At 40.7% G+C, this 16,961-nt stretch overlaps 1 protein-coding gene across 1 annotated transcript in view; it reads left to right on the plus strand.

Annotated features, from left to right (window-relative positions):
- Positions 1-884: 884 nt before the first annotated feature.
- The window catches only part of mgat5 (alpha-1,6-mannosylglycoprotein 6-beta-N-acetylglucosaminyltransferase), a 128,541-nt gene continuing 112,464 nt past the window's right edge, over positions 885-16,961 (plus strand). Inside the window, exon 1 of the mRNA XM_084154891.1 lies at positions 885-1,042. The gene's annotated coding sequence lies outside the window, so the exon portion shown is untranslated. The remainder of the gene's footprint in view (positions 1,043-16,961) is intronic.

Genomic DNA, 16,961 nt, shown 5'->3' on the forward strand with positions numbered 1-16,961 from the left:
TACTTAAAGTATTTCATGCATTATGATGCAGTTATAATGCAATGTAAGACTTGTCATAGAGCATGTATGACTCCCTAATAATGTCTTATCATAATCATCTCATAATGATCCTGACTAAATGCTGTCCATTTTGAGTAAGGTGATATTTCATGATACGTAGAGAGGCATAATATATTGCAAGCCTTATAAGACATTGACTCATTATAACAAGTTAAAAAGCATTAGGCCCACACCTGCAGGCTTTATTTGATTTCTTTCAACTCTATCAACCAAAATAGATGATCATTTCCGAATCAAGCGTCGCACCCAACGTAGCACCCGGTGTGTGTGACATAAGTGTGAAGTGAATGACGGTGACTGACGCTTACTTTCAGCATACAAAAGACCAGCAGATGGCAGCAATCACTAAGCTTTTCTTTTTTTCTTTCGTTCACATTTTTAAGGGAGAATGGTGATTTTTGTTGTCATATGACCTTACGCAGCCTAGGGATTTGGCTGCTGTGTAGATTGGGCTACTTATAATGAACATATCATGAAAGCAAGAAAACTGAAAATAATATAGTTTCAGTTGTCATGGAATTATTTACCACATAAATAGTATATGTATATTGTTTTCCCCTATTTGTGATCTCTTTAGGCCCGCAATTCCTTGTATGACACATGCAATTGGTACATAATCGCTATTCTGGTGTATATGAAATATAAAATAAATATGGTTCTAAATATGAATAAAATAGCACCGATGTCAAATGTAAATAATGGATGCTTATCATTTTCCCATAAAAGTAGATATTGCTTTTAAAATTATTTTTCGGTTTTCGAGGGGATGTCAACATTCAGAGGATCCCTAAATAGCCTTTGCGTTAGGACAAGGTGCTGGAAGTGGCAGAGCGAAAGAAAAGGCTCGAGTGCTAGAGAGGAAAACCATAGCAAGCTACAGTAACTGTCCATTCATACGGAATCCTGTAGCATCTGTTATCATATCAGCATAAAACAAAACCAGAGCCCTTAAGTCAATTTGGAGCACTCTACTATCCGAAAGGTAAGCTGTAATATGATTTCACAACATAGCATTTTCATTGCAGAGACGCAGTATTCTCCCAATCGTACTACAGTACGAGCGACTTGTCATTGCGGTTTTAGAAGTGCTGCTCAATGACGGAAGGATGACCAGAAAGCCAGACTGATAGCTACAGTAGCTAGCTATTCAATGACAAGTTTGTTCGCGTTTCATGTCAGATAACTCTCTCGTTAACAGCCATTACAGTAATGTTATTGTTAGCTCCCTGAGTAGCAAGCTAGCTAGCTAGCTGGCTAGCCGAGAAACTGCTGCCTGTGACAGCTAGCGCGAGCTAGCAAAGAATTGCGTATTGCAGAGCCCAAATGTTTCTAATAATCCATATGACCTATCATAACAATACAGTGGTTAGCTTGTCAGCGAGTCAGCTAACCTGGTAGCTTAAAACCGTTGACGTGCAAATCTACCGGCTTCCTTGTTAGCCCTAAATCATAGTGGCCACTTCCTAAAATTGTCTGTTGTTGATTATATCAGTGCGCGCCGGTCAGATGAGAGTAGCTAGTTAGCCATGTTATAGCCTACCTGTCATTGACAGTTATTGCAGCAACAATAACAAACCAGGCAGGGCAGGTTTTGCTGTCAACAGATGTCTTTTGTTTCATGATAACACAAAATCATAGCTCTGTTTGCATCGATTTATTGTCTTTCATTCACCCGAGGAAAAGAATAGCTAACATTCTTTTGAATTCCATCCTTGGGCATGATATGATCGAAGGGACACTACTGGCTATGTCGCTAGAATTTATATTTGAAAGGTTTCTAGCTAGCTAGAGATATTAAACCTTTCCCCCCCAATCAAATCGAATGAGTATGGTTAATCTGTACGAATCTAAAATACATGTCTCTGGTTGACACTGAATTTTATAGCCTAGTTTCAGCAGTTGTAGCTCCCATTTAAAAAATAATCCATATCTCCATATGTTATGTACAGCCTATATCTTTTGATGGTCTTTTGACTAGTTATATTTGAATAATTTGCTATCAATTGTTTTATTTATTTATTTAACACAAAGCAATGTTACTACAATATAACTACAAATGTGAAAATGTATCAATTAACAGATTTTGTGACCATGGTGAGATACGTGAAGTGTCCTTTGTGGATAAGTATGAAAACACTTTCCACTGTGAGAGCTAGCTCAGTATGTGTTCCTAACTTCCTATAGCTCAGTGATTGGGTTGCTCAATACTGCCTTGGCTGCAGTCCTTGTAGTAGATCTGAAAGAGTGCTTCTCTTACAACCTAGGAGATGTATTCAAACACCCAGAAATCCCCTTGGAAACGGTCCAGGTTCTGAAGAGAGTTTAGTGTACTATGTAATTACAACCTTAGTCCACAGTCTCTACAGTATACTCTAAGGAATTTGGCTCAGGTACAGGTAACATTATGGTTGGTGCCATAAAAACATAAAACACTCTTTCTTATCCCCTTGGTAATGCAGAAGTGTGATTAAGATGGAGGACAGACTGGCAGTTTTAATTGAGGTGATATTGGGTTTCTGTTTCTGTTCACCTCACTGCTTAGCTTATTGTCATGACTATCAAATGGCCATTGGGACTGCAGTTAGCATAGGTGAGCCGCTGGCTTCCTTGCCTTTATAAAGAGCTCTTTCAAGTGCCTTTGCTGCAGCTCTTGGGGAGTATAAATCTGCTGGAAATGAGCTTTGCTCCAGTGGCATGCTCTGCTGCTGGTCCTCTGTAGCTCAATTGGTAGAGCATGGCGCTTGTAACGCCAGGGTCGTGGGTTCGATCCCCGGGACCACCCATACGTAAAAATGTATGCACACATGACTTTAAGTCGCTTTGGATAAAAGCGTCTGCTAAATGGCATATTATTATATTATAAGAGAAATCGCTGGGACCGCGTCATTGGGCAGGGCTGGAGGAATGGGACGGAGGTGGGCTCGTTGATGGTTTCGCCCAGAGCTGCAGAACACTATGTCTTTCTGATTAAAGGGGTCCTGCTCCTCACGGCCTGTACACAGTACACACACACCACTGCCCCCCTCTCTCTGTGTCACCCACTCACTATGCTTGGCCACTGTGCTCGGCTCGAACTGACTTAGGCTAACACTGCAGTATAGCCTAATACAATCACCTTCTGTTTAAATGGTTGGGCAAGTGCAAAGCTTCAGATTTTTTTAAGCCTCTGGTTTTCCTTGAAAAATGTCACATAACTAGTGAATTCTGTATTAAGACATAGGCTAATATTCGCTTGGCACATGTTAACGTTTTTTTTAGAGGGATTGAAGATTGCCTCACCTTGGTGCTTGTTTTTGTATCAAAGAGATGAGCTGTTAATGATTCCTTTGAAGGGCAAGGTAGAGCCTGTAATTAAGCCTTTCAACACTTGATTAGGCTGTAGATTGAATCATATGATATCATCTCACTTTGTCAAAGCAGATGGAAAGGCTTGGGCTAAATATACAGAAGTCAGTATTTTAACACTGGCTTGTATGCTACACAACTTTCTATTAGAAGCAAATAATTGCTTTGTTCAGCTTAGGCATGGAGGAACGCAAATAGGAGCTTTTAACTCGGGACCGGATTCAATACCTGCAATAGCACTGTTTATACCATAGAAATAACCTAGTCATTCTATTTCCAGTCATTCTACCTGGTCTATACAACTGATGTGCACTATGCAAAAATCGCTCTGTCATTTCCTTGTTGCAAAAATTGGAATAGTTCGCCTAATTTCAGTGTATGTGACAAAACAAGCAACTATACAGTCGTGGTCAAAAGTTTTGAAAATGACACAAATACTAATTTACACAAAGTCTGCTGCTTCAGTTTTGATGATGGCAATTTGCATATACTCCAGAATGTCATGAAGAGTGATCAGATGAATTGCAATTGATTGCAAAGTCCCTCTTTGCCATGAAAATGAACTTAATCCCCCAAAAAACATTTCCACTGCATTTCAGCCCTGCCACAAAAGGACCAGCTGTCATCATGTCAGGGATTCTCTCGTTAACACAGGTGAGAGTGTTGACGAGGACAAGGCTGGAGATCACTCTGTCATGCTGATTGAGTTAGCATAACAGACTGGAAGCTTTAAAAGGAGGGTGGTGCTTGAAATCATTGTTCTTCCTCTGTTAACCATGGTTACCTGCAAGGAAACACGTGCCGTCATTGCTTTGCACAAAAAGGGCTTCACAGGCAAGGATATTGCTGCTAGTAAGATTGCACCTAAATCAACAATTTTTCGGATCATCAAGAACTTCAAGGAGAGAGGTTCAGTTGTGAAGAAGGCGTCAGGGTGCCCAAGAAAGTCCAGCAAGCGCCAGGACCGTCTCCTAAAGTTGATTCAGCTGCGGGATCGGGGCACCACCAGTGCAGAGCTTGCTCAGGAATGGCAGCCGGCAGATGTGAGTGCATCTGCACGCACAGTGAGGCGAAGACTTTTGGAGGATGGCCTGGTGTCAAGAAGGGCAGCAAATAAGCCACTTCTCTCCAGGAAAAACATCAGGGACAGACTAATATTCTGCAAAAGGTACAGGGATTTGACTGCTGAGGAAGTCATTTTTCCTATTGTTTGGGGGATCCGGAAAACACCTTGTCCGGAGAAGACAAGGTGAGCGCTACCATCAGTCGTGTGTCATGCCAACAGTAAAGCATCCTGAGACCATTCATGTGTGGGGTTGCTTCTCAGCCAAGGGAGTGGCCTCACTCACAATTTTGCCTAAGAACACAGCCATGAATAAAGAATGGTACCAACACATCCTCCAAGAGCATCTTCTCCCAACCATCCAATAACAGTTTGGTGACGACCAATGCCTTTTCCAGCATGATGGAGCACCTTGCCATAAGGCAAAAGTGATAACTAAGTGGCTCGGTGAACAAAACATCAACATTTTGGGTCCATGGCTAGGAAACTCCCCAGACCTTAATCCCATTGAGAACTTGTGGTCGATCCTCAACAGGCGGGTGGACAAACAAAAACCCACAAATTCTGACAAACTCCAAGCATTGATTATGCAAGAATGGGCTGCCATCAGTCAGGATGTGGCCCAGAAGTTAATTGACAGCATACCAGGGCGGATTGCAGAGGTCTTGAAAAAGAAGGGTCAACACTGCAAATATTGACTCTTTGCATAAACTTCATGTAATTGTCAATAAAAGCCTTTGACACTTATGTAATGCTTGTAATTATACTTCAGTATACCATAGTAACATCTGACAAAAATATCTCATAACACTGAAGCAGTGAACTTTGTGAAGACCAATACATTATCAGGTAGAACAGAAAACCAGTAGGCTCCGGACCTTGTAGGGTAAGAGTTGAATACCGCTGTGAAATATCTCTCCCATAACCAAAACTATTGCATTTTCCGCTGTTTGAAAGTAAAAGTTAATAACGGGAAGCATTGATATAGCGCACAGAACAGATTTACCGCCTCTTAGACTTGCTTTCAATGACAATTACAGATCTATAACTCACATTTCTATGTGAATTAGTCAGGTCGCCCAAAAAGTTATATATTGGAGCTTTAATGAAGTCTACCTAACATGCTATTTTTAGAGTGCCATTGATTCTATTTGTCTGCGAGGACAAAACCAGTTTCCTACTGTGAAGCCTTAACATCATGCATGTTTTATTAAATTGAGCCCTAACCTGTGTCACAGGATGTGCTGCAGGACGGTTCAGTACTCAATACAGTTGAAGTCAGAAGTTTACATACACCTTAGTCAAATACATTTAAACTCAGTTTTTCACAATTCCTGACATTTAATCCTAGTAAAAATTATCTGTCTTAGGTCAGTTAGGATCACCACTTTATTTTAAGAATGTGAAATGTCAGAATAATAGTAGAGAGAGATTTATTTCAGCTTTTATTTATTTCATCACATTCCCAGTGGGTCAGAAGTTTACATACACTCAATAAGTATTTGGTAGCATTGCCTTTAAATTGTTTAACTTGGGTCAAACATTTTGGGTAGCCTTCCACAAACTTCCCACAATAAGTTGGGTGAATTTTGGCCCATTCCTCCTGACAGAGCTGGTGTAACTGAGTCAGGTTTGTAGGCCTCCTTGCTCGCACACATTTTTTCAGTTCTTCCCACAAAGTTTCTATAGGATTGAGGTCAGGGCTTTGTGATGGCCACTCCAATACCTTTACTTTGTTGTCCTTAAGCCATTTTTCCACAACTTTGGAAGTGTGCTTGGGGTCATTGTCCATTTGTAAGACCCATTTGCGACCAAGCTTTCACTTTCTCACTGATGTCTTGAGATGTTGCTTCAATATATCCACATAATTTTCCTTCCTCATGATGCCATCTATTTTGTGAAGTGCACCAGTCCCTCCTGCAGCAAAGCACCCCCACAGCATGATTCTGCCACCCCTGTCCTTCACAGTTGGGATGGTGTTCTTCGGCTTGCAAGCACCCCCTTTTTCCTCCAAACATAACGATGGTCATTATGGCCAAACAGTTCTATTTTTGTTTCATCAGACCAGAGGACATTTCTCCAAAAAGTACGATATTTGTCCCCATGTGCAGTTGCAAACCGTAGTCTGGCTTTTTTATGGCGGTTTTGGAGGAGTGGCTTCTTCTTTGCTGAGCGGCCTTTCAGGTTATGTTGATATAGGACTCGTTTTACTGTGGATATAGGTACTTTTGTACCTGTTTCCTCCAGCATCTTCACAAGGTCCTTTGCTGTTGTTCTGGGATTGATTTGCACTTTTCGCACCAAATTACGTTCATCTCTAGGAGACAGAACGCGTCTCCTTCCTGAGCGGTATGACGGCTGCGTGGTCCCATGGTGTTTTATATTTGCGTACTATTGTTTGTACAGATGAACGTGGTACCTTCAGGCATTTGGAAATTGCTCCCAAGGATGAACCAGACTTGTGGAGGTCTACAATGTTTTTTCTGAGGTCTTGGCTGATTTCTTTAGATTTTCCCATGATGTCAAGCAAAGAGGCACTGAGTTTGAAGGTAGGCCTTGAAATACATCCACAGGTACACCTCCAATTGACTCAAATTATGTCAATTAGCCTATCAGAAGCTTCTAAAGCCATGACATAATTTTCTGGAATTTTCCAAGCTGTTTAAAGGCACAGTCAACTTAGTGTATGTAAACTTCTGACCCACAGGAATTGTGATACAGTGAATTATAAGTGAAATAATCAGTCTGTAAACAATTGTTGGAGAAATTACTTGTGTCATGCACAAAGTAGATGTCCTAACCGACTTGCCAGAACTATAGTTTGTTAACAAGAAATGTGTGGAGTGGTTGAAAAACAAGTTTTAATGACTCCAACCTAAGTGTATGTAAACTTCCGACTTCAACTGTAGGTTTTAATGACATTCTGCTCCAGTCAAATGATTAATGTCCTAGCATCCATACGGAGATCTAATGACACCCGGGATAAAGTGCTCTTCTGTTTCTGCTCTGGTGGATTTCGAACACAATCGGCAGACCAGGATATTAGCTGCTTTCTGAATCTCTGGGGATGAAGGGGGATGTATTGCTATGATTTAGTTAAATGGTCACTTGTTGCTACGCTCGTCCTGCTTGGATTATTCCTTACATACAGACAAACAGTCCTGTGGCTATTACAGATAATCTTTATATTTAATTAACCCATCTTTCCAACGGTTGTGTGTTGGTTAAACCAATAGGCCTAACATTTTGTAATCCGAAAGCCACAAGTCCACCAACGAAGGTTCCTCTGGGAAAAATAAAGTGAATCTCTATTGTAACTATCTTTATACATAATGAATTCATGTTTCTGAGTATTGTTTTCTTTATCACTGTTGTTTTTTAAATGAGACATTTGATTGGGAAAGCTTGACTGTGAAATTGAGCGCTTTACTGTACCTACTAGTCCTGACAGGTTTACTGCCGCTTGACCTGAACAGGTACTTGTGGGTTTGGGGTTAAGAGGATCACTGTCTAATACAGTATCCCAATCAGTTTAACTGCTCGGCTCTCCATAGGCTTACAGGAGTGAGCAGCAGGGTCGGTCAAGAAACCGGAGGCCAAGCGGGCCTCTGAAATGTGCCTCCCCTAGGAGAGCGGCCGAGAGGAAACCATGTCTGATTTACTGTGCGCTGCAGTGCAGTCAACTGCCTCCTTATTCAGAGGAGGTGGTGGAGGAGGAGAGAACAAAAACGCTCTGTTGGTACGCAGCACACAGTAAGGGGTAAACTACCCACACAACTCTTTAACTCTGTATGTGTTGGTGTGTAGGGTTGGGCGATGTCAACCTTTGTCCTATCGTGATTATGTACACATAAAACATTGTGATATACGATGCTATTGCCCCTATTGCCCCCCCCCCCCCCCCCCCCAAAAAAAGTAACAACAACAACAAAAAAGCTAAAACGACAGTTGGGCTATAGTGCAAAATCGAAAGCAACTGGACGAATCATGACGAAAGATAATGTTGAAAGCCTGGCAAGTGCAGGCAATGGCAAATCTTTTATAATATTCCTTCCTGGTGGAAGAGCAGAACAGGGTTTTGTGTATGTGTGTGTCTGTGTCTGTCTGTGGGGCACGCACATGATGGAGCAGTGACTGTCTGATGAGCAACAGGCTGTCTTACCGTAGTGAGCTAGGCTATAGGCCTACATCATGGGCTGGATAGAAGCAGTCTACCGTCTTCAGAACTGGATAATAATTGCTTTATTTGCCTCATCAAATAATAGAAAAATAAATAAGATGGGTTCTCATAAAGCTGTTATTGAGAATAGTATATGCCTAGTCTATATACTTTCATTCTTGTTCTTTTTGAAAGCCACAACAACTTTAGGACAACACCTTCGTAGACTAGAATATTTGGGAAATAAAATACTGCTCATAACTTTAACTTCTCTTAAAGCTTTTATGAGAGGCCTAGTAGGAGGATAGGTTATTGGCCATTTGGTTTTCAACATCGCATGCGAGGATTTTCCCAGCCCGCATGGATCATTTATTTCTTAATAAGCTTAAACTTGTCATTGGATTTTTCTTTAGGCTATTGATATTGTTTGTTCTCTCTCATTGTTAGTCATCTGGTTACCTTACCAGTTAAAGATATTCAAATAACTTTTTAAAATGGAACCCATTGTTTGATCGGGGAAAGCCATGCATAAAACGATGAAGCGTATTATAATAATAATAATAATAATATAATATGCCATTTAGCAGACGCTTTTATCCAAAGCGACTTACAGTCATGCGTGCATACATTTTTTGTGTATGGGTGGTCCCGGGGATCGAACCCACTACCTTGGCGTAGCCTTCAACCTTATTCAATCATAGCCTATCGAATGGAGAGAGAAGCGAATATAGGCTGTTTTTTAAAAAACAGCTAGACACAAGATAGTTAAGGAGTGTCTGTTATTTAAAACAATTGGTTTAGGCTATAAGCTAAATGCCCATGCATCCGACAGAGCGAGAATAAACTATTTTCTGACTGGAAATTTTTTGTGCAGCTTTGGTGGAAATATCCACTTTGTCTGGCCTACATTCCTCTCTTGTGTTCTGTAGGCTATATAACATATGTATTTAAATAGGCTATAGCAAATAGGAATAGTCAAATTACTCTGAATTTCACTTGTGTGCTGCCCTGCTGTGCGCCGTGATGCTGGCTGTCAATCATCGTTGATAGACGATGCTATCGTAATAACGCCCAACCCTATTGATATGTGTATGATGGACTGTGTGATTTTGTGTGTGTGTGTGTGTGTGTGCATGTCTGTGTGTCTGTGTAAAGTTCAATGTGTATGTGTGTCCTGGACTGTGGTGTTGTGTTGAACCAGGCTTGGGCAAGAGGCCAGTGGCTGCCCGATGGCCGGATGGTGGTGCCCACTCTGCTGGCAGGCTGTGGCCAGCAGCCCTGCCGGGCTGACCTTCACAGAGTGGTCACGGAGCTGCGCCCACCCAGGTCACATGGGTGTGTGGTGCCAAGCACTTGAGAGCAGAGGCTGCTGAGAAATGGAAGCTCAGCCGATGAAGGGGAGGGCAGGTAGGAACTGGAGCTTATTCAGTGTGGTACAATGATAAGCCTAGCACTTTGCAGGTATATATGCAGGCCTAATGACTAGAGCTGACGAATAGGCCTATTCTACATGACAGATAATCATGTCTGTTCTACACAAGTGCATCTCTATCTGAATGATCTGTAACTGCACTCTCCTTGTGAGGAAATGGTGATCTCTCTCTCACTCGCTCTCTCACTCAGCACCACCACTGTCATGTTAAGCTCAGTGTGGGTGTCGGGAACAGCCTCTTTTGATCGTCTCATTCAGCACGCTCAGTATTAAGTTACCCATCCTATTACAACACAATGTGTCACTAACACATTGTCCCATAGTGTTGCTGTTTTGTCTGCAAAGGACACAATGCAGTTGCCTGGTTAAACCAGTCCGAACACAAACTATGCCAGCAATGCAGTATATTTTTTGTTGTTGTTGAAAAGAGTTCATCCAAAACTTATGTGAAAAGATAAAACGCAGTCAGTTGGTTGGAAGTTAAATACGCAGTGGCTTTTCTGGTGGCAGAGTCGTTTGCTACAACACCTTGCTGAAACAAGAAGCAGCAACGTTTCATCACTTTGTAAAGAGTTAATGTTACCGCTGAAACAGACTCAACAGCACGTGTCATCTTTTTGAATGCCCGGCCGTCCCGTCTTCAGTCAGCTGTTCGCTCCACAACACAAAATAATTCTAAACTGGCTAGTTTTTCCTCCTCTCGTCTCTCCTTTTATCGGCTGTTAGATGTAAACCAGGCTTTCTTTTACTTTGCTGTTTTGGGTGAAGTTTGTCAACTTGAATATGAAGTGTATATACACTACCATTCAAAAGTTTGAGGTCACTTAGAAATGTCTTTGTTTTTGAAAGAAAAGCAATTTTTTTGTCCATTAAAATAGAATAAAATTGATCAGAAATACAGTGTAGACATTGTTAATGTTGTAAATGGCTATTGTAGCTGGAAACGGCTGATTATTGATGGAATATCTATATAGGCATACAGAGGCCTATTATCAGCAACCATCAGTCCTGTGTTCCAATAGCACATTGTGTTTGCTAATCCAAGTTTATCATTTTAAAAGGCTAATTGATCATTAGAAAACCATTTTGCAATTATGTTAGCACAGCTGAAAACTGTTGTGCTGATTAAAGAAGCAATAAAACTGGCCTTCTTGAGACTTTTTTTTTTTTTTTTAGGGGGTAGATCAGCTTTAATATTGCAGATAGATTGTAACTTCTTGAGACTAGTTGAGTATCTGGAGCATCAGCAATTGTGGGTTAGATTACAGGATCAAAATGGCCATAAACAAATAACTTTATTCTGAAACTCGTCAGTCTATTCTTGTTCTGAGAAATGAAGGCTATTCCATGTGAGAAATTGCCAAGAAAAAGATCTCGTACAATGCTGTGTACTACTCCCTTCACAGAACAGCGCAAACTGGCTCTAACCAGAATAGAAAGAGGAGTGGGAGGCCCCGGTGCACAACTGAGCAAGAGGACAAATACATTAGAGTGTCTAGTTTGAGAAACAGACGCCTCACAGGTCCTCAACTGGCAGCTTCATTAAATAGTACCCGCAAAACACCAGTCTCAACGTCAACAGTGAAGAGGCGACTCCGGGATGCTGACCTTCTAGGCAGAGTTGCAAAGAAAAAGCAATATCTCAGACTGGCCAATAAAGATTAAGATGGGCAAAAGAACACAGACACTGGACAGAGGAAGATTGGAAAAAAGTGTTATGGACAGACAAATCGAAGTTTGAGGTGTTCGGATCACAAAGAAGAACATTTGTGAGACGCAGACCAAATGAAAAGATGCTGGAGGAGTGCTTGATGCCATCTGTCAAGCATGGTGGAGGCAATGTGATGGTCTGGGGGTGCTTTGGTGGTGGTAAAGTGGGAGATTTGTACAGGGTAAAAGGGATCTTGAAGAAGGAAGGCTATCACTCCATTTTGCAACACCTGCCATACCCTGTGGACGGCGCTTGATTGGAGCCAATTTCCTCCTACAACAGGACAATGACCCAAAGCACAGCTCCAAACAATGCAATAACTATTTAAGGAAGAAGCAATCAGCTGGTATTCTGTCTATAATGGAGTGGCCAGCACAGTCACCAGATCTCAACCCTTTTGAGCTGTTGTGGGAGCAGCTGGACCGTATGGTATGTAATAATTGCCCATCAAGCCAATCCAACTTGTGGGAGGTGCTTCAGGATGCATTGGGTGAAATCTCTTCAGATTACCTCAACAAATTGACAACTAGAATGCCAAAGGTCTTCAAGGCTGTAATTGCTGCAAATGGAGGATTCTTTGACGAAAGCAAAGTTTGAAGGACACAATTATTATTTCAATTAAAAATCATTATTTCTAACCTTGTCAATGACTACATTTCCTATGCATTTTGCTATATTTCCTATTCATATATATATATATATTATATATATATGCATGCATACATACATACATACATACATACATACATACATACATACATACATACATGCATGCATGCATGCATGCATACATGCATGCATACATGCATGCATGCAAAGCTGTCATCAAGGCAAAGGGTGGCTATTTGAAGAATCTCAAATATAAAATATATTTTGATTTGTTTAACACTTTTTTTGGTTACTACATGATTCCATATGTGTTATTTCATAGTTTGGATGTCTTCACTATTATTCTACAATGTAGAAAATAGTAAAAATAAAGAAAAACCCTTGAATGAGTAGGTGTTCTAAAACTTCTCACCGGTAGTGTATATATTTTATTTATTTATTTATTATTATTTAGTTTTTGTTTTGGACGGTTATTTTATTTTCATAACTGTCTTCATCCATAATCGTCAATTACACGATCAATTACACGATTATACTAAAACTGTCACATCCCTAGGCCTACATGATTATGATATATTTTGTCCAAAGAATTATCCGATTCAATTAATATAAAGACTAGAGCCTGACTGATTAATTGGTTCCACAGATAAGGCGCCGATATTATGTACATAGAATAAACAAATACGTCTGCTAATTTGCGGTCATTGAAAAAATAAAAATCAATGGTTGCCTGAAGAGGACTGCTCATTGAACATCATTCAGGCCTAGGTCACAACATGAGAGATGGTAGGCATGGTGGTTTGACAGTGAGTAGCTTGCCACAGCCAGCATATTTGAATAAGTAAATAATCAAAAGTACACTTCACCAAGCAAGCAGCCCTGTCCTCATCACATTCTTAACGTTAGCTGGCTAGTTAGCCAGCAAGGTAGTTAGCTAGCTAGCAAACTGTGCTACTTATGTCCTAACACTGGACTGGCGCCAACGTGAACACTTGTCCTTGATACAAAAATAACACTGTTACTTTCTGGGACTATTATGTTAGCTAGGGGGCTTATTTAGTTAGTTTTCCGCAATATGCAATCTGCAAAAAGCAAGACAGTTGGCGCAGATCTATCATTCAGGCCATGTGCTTGCATTCATGATGAGATAAGTAGCTAACGTTAGCTAGCTAGCTAAATTGGAACGTGTGACTAAAACCAGTGCAGCAAGCATTTGCCTGCATAAACGTTTTTTTTTCATTAGCGCGTGCCATTTGCAGTTGAAATTTATAGCCAATACATTTTGTATTGAATAACAATGTAATGTACATATGGTTTCGGTAAAAACATATTGTTGTAAGGAACAGCTAGCTTGTGGTTAGTGGATATCCTGTAAACCAGTGGTTCCCAACCCTTTTCGGTTATTGTACCACCAATTGACTTTTACTCTGCCCAGAGTACCTCTGAAGTACCCCCTCGTGCATTTTACCAGTAGGCCTATGGTCTCATGAGTCTTCTCAAGTAAAGTAGGTAAAGTACCCCCAGTTGGGAACCACTGTTGTAAACCACAGATAACATGTTCTTAAATAATGTTAATTTAAATATTTTGTTAAGAAATCATAATTTAGAATATCTTTTGGAGCACAATTTGTGTAAAAAAAAAAGTATGTGTTTCATTCCACCACTAAAAAACAATATATCGGTAATCTGTGACTTTTGCCTCCCTAAAATTGGTATCAGACCCAAAAATCCCATATCGGTAGATCTCTAATAAAGACCAGCAGAACTGCATTCTTGTGTAAAGAAACTTCACAATGACAATGCAAAATACAGTCTGTTAAAAGCCAATCAGAGGTGTTGTTGGGCAGAGTGCTGGCCTATTATGCTGTGTGCCGTTCACACCGGTAAGGTATGGCCGTTTGTCTGGACTGGAGCTGGGAATTAATCATTGAATGGAGGCCCTGCTGAGTGTGAAGAAGTAGCCTATTAAGATGCACAGTCACACTCGTCTCCATGACAGCATGGCCATCATCAGTTTCACGTCTTCATTACCTCAGACTGCTGCCTGGACGCTTCAAGGGCTGTAGAGGGACATACCGGTACATACTTGAGGCTATAGGCCTACAGTATTAAAGTGTTAGGGAATGTAATTTCTATGCCTTAGCTTTGGCTAAATCAAGAGTTTGCACCCGGTAAATGTTGGATTGGACATTTTTAAGTCACATGATTCTGACTATTATTTTTAGGTGGGAAATGCAGCCTAGATTTTTTTTCATTCTGATCCATTATTGATGTAGCCTATCTATTCACATATCTCACTGCTTTTGTTCAGCTTCTGCAACATGTGAGGGGAAAAGGCTCTTATAGAACATTATTCCGTTTCAGTAGGATGCTGTCTCTTTCAGACTCGGAGCAATGCAGTGGAATTAATCTAGAGATCCTCAACCTGGTTTCCCCCTATGGAATATTCTCCCCCCCCAGTCTGATGTGGGCTATTTTGAGCTCCCATCACAAATGCTAAGGAAATGGACAAAGCCTTAGCAACCTGCAATGCATGGCCATATGGCTCATTCTTCAGGAGGCAAGGTGAGGGGCAAGGGTGTGGATGGATTTATCAGTGGGAGGTAGCCTATGGTGTTGATGATTATCATGGCTTTTTGGGAGTTTGATTATTATGTTTTTTCAGACCTTTAGCTAGGTGTGTTGTATGGTCAGGTATGATGATTGGGAGCACACAGACTACAAGCCTAGATCTTGCTGATAAAACTAGGATATTGACCTATTGTTTATACGCCTAGCTATGTGAGCACACAGTATTTTGTGATCTGACAACTGTATAAGCCTAAAAATAATCACATCTGTTAGCAGCAGTTAGGATACTCAGCCCTTCTAGAGATAAATTGAGTGTGTGTGGGTTCCAGCCATTAAAATGACAATTCAGAAATTTGTATGTCACCCACTCCAACGGTGGTGGTAGTATTGTGAAACCGAAGCTGGCTGACAGCACGCAGGTTTTCATAGGCGCTGTTGAGAGCCAGAAGGCACCCTGCCAGACAAATAAAGGTCCTGAATTAGAAACCTGAGAAATCAGTCCGTATTCTGTAACAGAGATCATCTCTGCAGGGCGAATTTTTCTTTTTTTTTCTTGTAAATAACAGGGAGGCATTGTGAAAAATGTCAACAAGCACTTTGGGGGTTTCTGTTCGAGTTTCAGGGTCTTGTGCATTTAGGGCACAAGCAAACCATAGAAAAACGTTTTGCAACAGAACACGAAAATGTGCGTTTCTTATTGGACAAGTTCAGAAAGTAACGACCTCCCCGTTTCTCTCTGCTTTGTGTCATTTTCTTCCATTTCATGCCTTTTGAACAAGAGCCAGTTCTGTGTTGACACAGGGTCACGTCTGTAGTGACCCCCAACCCTTCTCCTTTTCTCTCCTTATCGGCGGAGAATGGCAACTCATAACTACGTTCTCAGTCTCACAGAACCCAGAACTGTGAGAGACAGTCGATGTAATCAATGCAGCAGATTGCAGAGTGCTGAAGTAGGTTTGAGAATTTAAAGCGCAGTGCAGAGATTTTGTTTTTCAAGCCCGAAGGCTTCCTTTCTTTTGCACTGTATCACGTTCGAGATGATCAAAGTGTAGCATGGGTGTTAGCAGAAGAAAAGTATTGACTTGGCTACATTTAGAATTTAATTGAATAATTTAACTTTTTCCTTGTCCCATCCTTCGTGAATTGTTAAGTGGTCTTGATAGTCTCAAAACTGGTGACAATGACAACATGGACGTAGACATTTTTCTATAAAAAACAAACATGTATTTGTTAGGGGTGGTACACCTAAATATCCAAGGAACACTGGCACATAACGGTGTTGAGATTCTGTCAGAAGTATTGCGCTGCCTGTGAAATTTCACTGTTAGAAAGACGGCTGATGTATTGCATCATTTGGAAGGGGAAGAGAGCCTTTTATTATCCTGCCTTTGTGTTGCATGCAAAGGTGCCGTCAGTCAGTTCTCCACTGCCTCCTCCCTGGGCCTGTATTCATAAAGCATCTCAGACATGCTGATTTAGGATAGTTTTGCCTTTTTAATCACAATTAGTAAGAGTTTTCATTTTCATTTTATAATAATGTGTCTCGAGGCATTTGTATCTTCATATGGGCTAGCTAACGGAGAAAGGCCTTTGGCTATTCTGAAAATTATTTATTTAACTACTTCTGAAATGCTCGAGGCCTGTAACTATCTAATCCTCATCAAGGCGTTAAAATCTGATGCTTGATAATTGACAAAGCTTTGTAGCAACTGATCTGAATACAACAAAATATATCAATGTTTCCCTCATTTAGAATATCATCAAGCTTATTGGGTCTCTAAAGAACAATTTGAAGCTGTTTTATGTATTATGAAGTCCAAACTTATCATAGTGGGTGTGTTTGTCCCAACATTGAGGTTCAGAAAAACATGATCATAAATGTAGCTACAGTGAGGGAAAAAAGTATTTGATCCCCTGCTGATTTTGTATGTTTGCCCACTGACAAAGAAATGATCAGTCTATAATTTTAATGGTAGGTTTATTTGAACAGTGAGAGACAGAATAACAACAA

The sequence above is a fragment of the Coregonus lavaretus genome, assembly GCF_964263955.1.
Source record: "Coregonus lavaretus genome assembly, chromosome: 38".
NCBI lineage: Eukaryota > Metazoa > Chordata > Actinopteri > Salmoniformes > Salmonidae > Coregonus > Coregonus lavaretus.